The sequence below is a fragment of the Micromys minutus genome (assembly GCF_963924665.1).
Source record: "Micromys minutus genome assembly, chromosome: 9".
NCBI lineage: Eukaryota > Metazoa > Chordata > Mammalia > Rodentia > Muridae > Micromys > Micromys minutus.
Genome location: NC_137978.1, coordinates 21464530 through 21471599, shown reverse-complemented (window position 1 = coordinate 21471599; position 7070 = coordinate 21464530).

Below are 7070 nucleotides of genomic sequence, written 5' to 3'. Positions count from 1 at the left end.
GTCACTGTTCCATTGCTGTGAAGAGACACCATGACCAAGGCAGTGTTTGTAAAAGAATTTAATTAGGAGCTTAGAACTTCAGAGGCTTGGTCCATGATCAATATGGGGAGAACATGGCGGCAGGAGAGAGAGGGGAAGAGGAGGGGGAGTGGGGCAGAAAGAGAGAAGGGGGAGAGAGAGAGAGAAAGAGAGAGAGAGAGAGAGAGAGAGAGAGAGAGACAGACAGACAGACAGACAGACAGACAGACAGACAGACAATCTGGGCCTGAGATAGGTATTTGAAACCTCAGAGCTCACCCTGAGACATGATTCCTCCAGTAAGGCCACACCTCCTAATTCTTCTAATCCTATCAAAGATTTTTCACTCCAGAGATTATTAAGCACTCAAATAAATGAGCCTACGGGGGGTGGGAGACAATCTTGTTTTATTTATTTATTGTTTTACTTATTTACTTTACAGCCCACCCCTTCTGGTCACCCTCTCTCAAAATCCTTCCCCATCTCCTTCTCCTCTGAGTGAGTGAGGCCTCCTGGGTATCTATCCACCCTAGCACTCCAAGACTGTAAGGTTAGGCACTTCTCCCAATGATGCCAGACAAAGCAGCCCAGCTAGAATATATCCTAATACAGGCAACAGCTTTTGAGATAGTCCTGCTCCGGCTGTTCAGGGACCACATGAAGGTCAAGCTGCGCATTTGCTACATATGTGTGGGGAGGCCTAGGTCCAGCCTGTGTTTGTTCTTTGGTTGGTGGTTCAGTCTCTGTGAGCCCCAAGGATCCAGGTTAGTTGACTCTGTTGGTCTTCCTGCAGAGTTCCTATCCTCTTCAGGACCTACAATCTTTCTTCCTATAAGACTCCCTGAGCTCTTCGTTCTTTGGCTGTGGGTGTCTGTATCTGTCTGAGTCAGCTGCTGAGTGGAGCCTCTCAGAGGACACCATGTTCCTGTCTGCAAACACAACAGAGTATCATTAATAGTGTCAGGGATTGGTGCTTGCCCATGGGACGGGTCTCAAGTTGGGTTGGTTATTGGTTGGCCATTCCCTCAGTCTCTGCTTTCTCCCCCTTGCCTGCATTACTTGTAAACAGGATAAATTTTGGGTTGAAAGTTTGGGGGGGGTTAGTGTCTTTATTGCTCCACTGGAGTTCTTGTCTGAATACAGGAGGTGACCTCTTCAGGTTCCATATCCCCAATGTAGTGAGTCACAGCTAAGGTCACCCCCATTGATTCCTGGGTGCCTCCCTTGTCTCAGGTCATATCTCATCCCGGAGACGCCCTTCACCTCCTCATCACTGTCAGTTGCAGATTTCCATTCATTTTCTGGCCATCTCTCCTGTCCTTCCCCACACCTGATCCTGAATCCCTCCTTCCCTCCCTCCTCCTTCCCTCCCTCCACTATGTTATCTCCCCTTCTGAATGAGACTCAAGCTTTCCTTACTTGAGCCTTTCTGTCTGTTTAGCTTCTTTGGGTCTGCAGAGTGTAACATGGCACCTGTATTTTATGGCTAATATCCCTTATAATGGAGTACGTACCAGGCATGTCCTTTTGGGACTGGGTTACTTCACTCTGGATAATATTCTGAAGTTCCACTCTTTGCCTACAAAATTAATCATATCTTGGTTTTTCATAGCTGAATAGTATTCCATTGTATAGATGTACCACATTTTCTGTACCTATTTTTCATTGATGGGTATCTAGGTTGTTTCCAGTTTCTGGCTGTTATGAATAAAACTGCTATGAACATAGTTGATCAAGTGTCTTTGTGAAATATTGGAACATCTTTTGGGTATATGTCTAGGAGTGGTATAACTGGGTCTTGCAGTAGAACTAGTCTCAGTTTCCTGAAAAAATTCCAAATTGATTTCCAAAGTACTTGTACAAGTGTGCACTCTCACCAGCAGTGGAGGAGTGTTTCCTTTGCTCTGCATCCTTGCCAGTATGTGACATCTCTTGAGTTTTTAATCTTAGCCATTCTGGGTGTAAGATAGAACCTCAGAGTTGTTTTGATTTGCATTTCTCTGATGACTAAGGACGTTGAACATGTCTTTAAGTGCTTCTTGGGGGAGGAACTCTTATTTAAACCACCACAGTCCACTCTTTTGCTCCCATAGGCGTATAGATATAACAGTGCAAAATGCATGCAGTTCAACTTCAAACATCTCATAGTCTGCAACAGTCTCGACAGTTTAAAAGTCAGATCACTGTAAAAAACAAACCCAGTTGTGACTGTTTCTGTTTTAATCCCAGGTGTGGGCTATGGGGCTGATTCAGATTATCTATAGCCTCTAATTACAATTGTCTCATGCTCTAGGAGGGAAGTGATTTTTGCCAGCTGCTGATAGTTTATAATTCTGAGAGCTCTTGAGAAGGTATGAACTGGAGAGCCCCAAGAGGGACTGTGTCATCTGCTGCGGCTGCTGCTGTTTGCTCAGACTGGCTTGCTGGGTTGATTGCTTTGTTGGTTTGTTGGTTGGAGATATTCTGACGATGAAGATTGGACTTGCCCAAGGAAGCTTGATGCCCCTCGTCTGCAAGAAATAGTCTAAAGAGATCTATTCCCCTCTAATCTTCTTTCTCTCCTACCTAGTGTTGAGGGTTTGGAAGGGATTAGGGTGGAATGACCAATGTCAGAACTCAATAAAGTAGCCCAAAAAGTGCATCTACGGTTCACATATTTCCAACATACAATGACACAGGATATACATGACCATTCTAAAGGGGAAGAAAGTGAGAAATGAGAAAATCCTGGACCGATACAAGACTGAAAACCAGCTGGGCAAACTCCATTGTGCACGTCCATGTCTGATGCTGAAGTGTTCTTCATCTCTCCAGCTCCTTTCAGCTCTGTTGACTGCAGCACACTTCTCCCTCTTGGGATGGTTCCACACTCAGTCTGCAGCTTTATTGGGCAGTATCCGGTGAATCTGGCCTCAGCAGCATTCCTTAGCCATAGAAGGAGATTCCTCAGCCCTTTTCTTTACATTGATTTTATGTATGTGAATACACTGTAGCTGTCTCAGACACACTAGAAGAGGGCATCAGATCCCATTACAGATGGTTGTGAGCCACCAGGTGTTTGCTGGGAATTGAACTTGGGACCTCTGGATGGATAGTCAGTGCTCTTAGCCACTGAGCCATCTCTCCAGGCCCCCTCCTCAGCCCCTTCCTTGCTTGTATCCTTGCCTCTAAAACCAGAACCACGTGGCTGAAGTTGCCAGGTTCTTCTGCTTCCTGGGGCTGCAAGTTGGCCTCTTCAATTCCATGTGGTCCAGCCAGCTGTCTGCCCAATGTGCCCCATTGGAAGCTTAGCTGGACGCGGGATTACCCTGAGGCCACCATTCCCTTTATTCCACTTAGCACCAGGCTTTTCTTTAACCTTTATCTGGACCACTGACTGGTCTTGGCTCCAGCACTAGGTTTCCTGGCATTTCTCCTCAGCTCCATTTGCTCCTTTCTATTGTAGATTTGCATAGAAGAGTGATTACTGATGACCAAGGAACACAGTCAGCACTGGGCTGTCTCGAAATCTCTGCTGATGCTGTAAATTCAAATCTCAACTTAGCCTCAGACAAAATTTTAGGGCAAAAAAAAAAAAAAAAAACAGCCACAGTCTTTGCCAAAATACCACACAAGTAATCTCTAGCCAAACTACATTTTTTAAATACTAAATTTTAATTAGTGCTAGAATACTAAAACCTTCGCTTCGGAAACCTCTTGAGCTGGGCCACATAAGCCGCAACACCGCTGTCGTCTATGCTCCTACTCGGAACCAAGTCAGCCCCTTGGAAAGTGACCAACTGCTTTTCTGGTCCTGAGTCCCAGAGTCTACATTCCTCCAAACAACACGGTCAAGCCTATCACGGTACACACCTAGTGAAGTTAAGCGTATTTCCTATGTTTATTGTCACATGTATATATGTATTTCATCTTTTGAGGACTCGATTAGCCCATTTATTGTCTAGGCTGTTTGATTCTTTGTTTGTTCTGGTTTTCCTACATAGGATATCCCTGTGCATTCTTGGTTGTCCTGGAACACACCCTGCAGACCAGGTTGGTCTTGGACTCAGAGATCTGCCCATCTCTGCTGGGATTAAAAGCAGGTGCCACCACCCCTGGTAGCTGTTTGATTCTTGGTTTTGTTTTGTTTTTGTTTTTTAAAGGACATCTACCCAGGTGGTAGTGGTGCACACCTTTAATCCTAGCACTCAGGAGGCAGAGGCAGATGGATGTCTGAGTTGAAGGCCAGTGTAGACTACACAGAGAGTTCCAGGGCAGCTTGAACTACACAGTGAAACCCTGTCTCAAAAAAAAAAAAAAAAAAAAAAAAAAAAACAAGCCAAAAACCTGGCAGATGGCGTATGCAGTGGCAGAAGGATCTCTAAGTTCAAAGCCAGCCTGGTCTACAGAGTGAGTTCCAGGATGGCCAGGGCTATACAGAAAGACATTGTCTCAAAAAAAAAAAAAAAAAAAAAACCCACAAATGCTGGTTTTTTTTTTTTTTCTTTCTTCAATACATATATTTGGAATCTTCCCTCCCTCCCCATCCCCAGCCATAAATACTGTTGAGATTCACTCTCAGACAAGACAAGCTGCAAAAAAAAAAAAAAAAAAAAAAAAAACCTAACTCAAAAAAGCCGACCTGCCAAGAACACTGAGACCAGCCCAGTCTGGGCGAAGCAGAAATCAGCCATACTGCCTGGAAAACATTGAAGACCAGAGTTACATTCAAAAGGACACTGGCCAATGAGTTGAGTTGCCTCAGGCTGTGAGTGTGTTCCAGGCACCCAGCTTTTATGAACTGTCACCTGTACTGGGCTGGGTTCTGGTGAGGCAGCTGTCTTTGAGTCATTTCCGTTTCTGTAAGTGACCCCTCACCCATATTTGTATAAGTAACCCTGGTAAGACTCATTGATTCACCAAGCTGGACTTCGGTGGTCTCATACTTTGGTCCATCATGGCCTCCCTATGTCTCTCTCTCTTTCTGTGTGTGTGTGTGTGTGTGTGGTCTGTCCTCAGGAACTAGGCAGTTGTGAGCAGTTCTGTGGGTGGACTGAAAAAACTGCAAACACAGCAAGGTCTCTTGATTTCCCCAGCCCCAAGTTATGGACAAGGGCAAAGGCAAGAAGCCTTATGAAACATAAATACTTATGTAGAATAAATATGAATACAGACCTATAGATTTCAGAGTTAATTCAAAAGCCTTTCAAAACAACCAGTCAGAAAGAAAATGTCTTGAAAAATTAAAAAAATAAAAGCATGCCGTCCAAAGCATCAGGTCTCTGGGTCCAAGCACAGAGATCTGGTTTCCCAAGGCTTGGATGAGGTCATCATCCAGACATCTGGATGTAACAGTGTAGGTAGGACCTGTTTACTCTTTATCCTGTGGCTTCCTGTCAGTAAGATTTTCCAGTAATTTAAGGATGACTACACCTCTTTAGTTGGGAAAAGTCATTCTAAACAGCAGGATTCTGGGATATTTCTGGAGTATTAGTGTTTAAAGTAACTGGCACAGGCCTTCCCTGTGAGAGTCACACATCATTAACCTTGGTGATCTCTTTAACTTGAAAACCCTTCAGAACATTATCAGCACAGAGGACATGAGAATTCTCTTTCTTAACATGTATTTTTAGATTTATTTATTTGCATAAGTGTTTTGCCTGCATGTACGTGTGCACCTGGTACTGTTCCCTGAAACAAGAGTTCCATTACAGATGGTTGTGAGCCACCACGTGAATGCTGAGAACCAAATTTGGGCTCTCTGCGAGAACAACGGATGCTCTTAACTACGAGCCATCTCTCCAGCCTTAGACTTTTCTCAACGTTCAAAATAAATTGGTTTGTAAGGCTATACTCAGTAATTATCCCAGGAATGTGTGAACAGAGAGGAGACTGAAACTTTAATGATGGTTTGAGGTAGATCACAATGGTCCTTGATTGACAAAGACATAGCAACTTAGCCAAGGAATAAAATCCTTTTAAAGAAAGCTTTGGACTGGTTGTTTATACATGAACAAAGGTATGTTTTTACAGCATGACATTCAAGGATCCTTTAGGAGAAAAAAGAATCTTCTCCCCCCCCCCCCCTTTTTGGACAATGTTTCACCCTGCTGCTCAGAACAACTTTCAGCGAACTCCTAGACTCAAGCAAACCTTTGCCTAATTTCTAGGAGTAGCTAGTCTTATGGGAACAGCACTGAGCTAGCCTACGTTTCTCCACCTCCACCCACTTTTTTCTTTTTTGTTTAAGATTTATTTATTTATCATATATACTGTAGCTGTCTTCAGACACGCCTGAAGAGGGCATCGGATCCGGTTACAGAGGGTTGTGAGCCACCATGTGGTTGCTGGGATTTGAACTCAGGACCTCTTAACCACTGAGCCATCTCTCCAGCCCCACCCTATTTTTTTTGGGGGGGGGCAAGGAACTTGTTATGTAGACCAGGCTAGGCTGGCTTGAAACTCCACTAGCCTACTCCTCTCCCAAGTGTTGGGTTTATATGTATGCACTACCACCCTAAACATACATCCCTTTTGGAATAGAGAAGTTTTCCTGTGAAGGATTCTTAAGCACGTTACAACTAATAGAGGTTTATGGGGTGCTGAATGATACAAGAGCATCTAGTATGGAAGAAGGACTTCCTCTAGGGTCAGCACCAAGTACTCAGGCAACTAAGTAAGGAGAAAGGAGCCACTGCACTCCCAACAGCAGAGACCAAGGCTTCTTGAAAGAGAACATATCTACTAAGAACACAGCCACACACCCAGCCAGTGTAAGGAAACTCATTAGAGGTGACTGTAAAAGTGGGTCACCACAGCTGGAGGGAAGAAACAGGCAGAAAACACTCCAGAAATGTCGGTCATTGTAAATAAATGGATCTGGCAGAAAGCAGCCTCAGGGAGGGGGAGTTTAGCCTGAGGGCACACTTGGGGCTCCTGAGTCAGTTTCCTGTGCAGAAGAGTAAAAATTGGGCCAGGAGTAGTGTACACACGCCTTCCTTCCCAGTACTCAGGCATCAGATAGTAACCAGGCTGGTCTACACAAGGAGTTGAAGAACAGCCTGCTACATAGT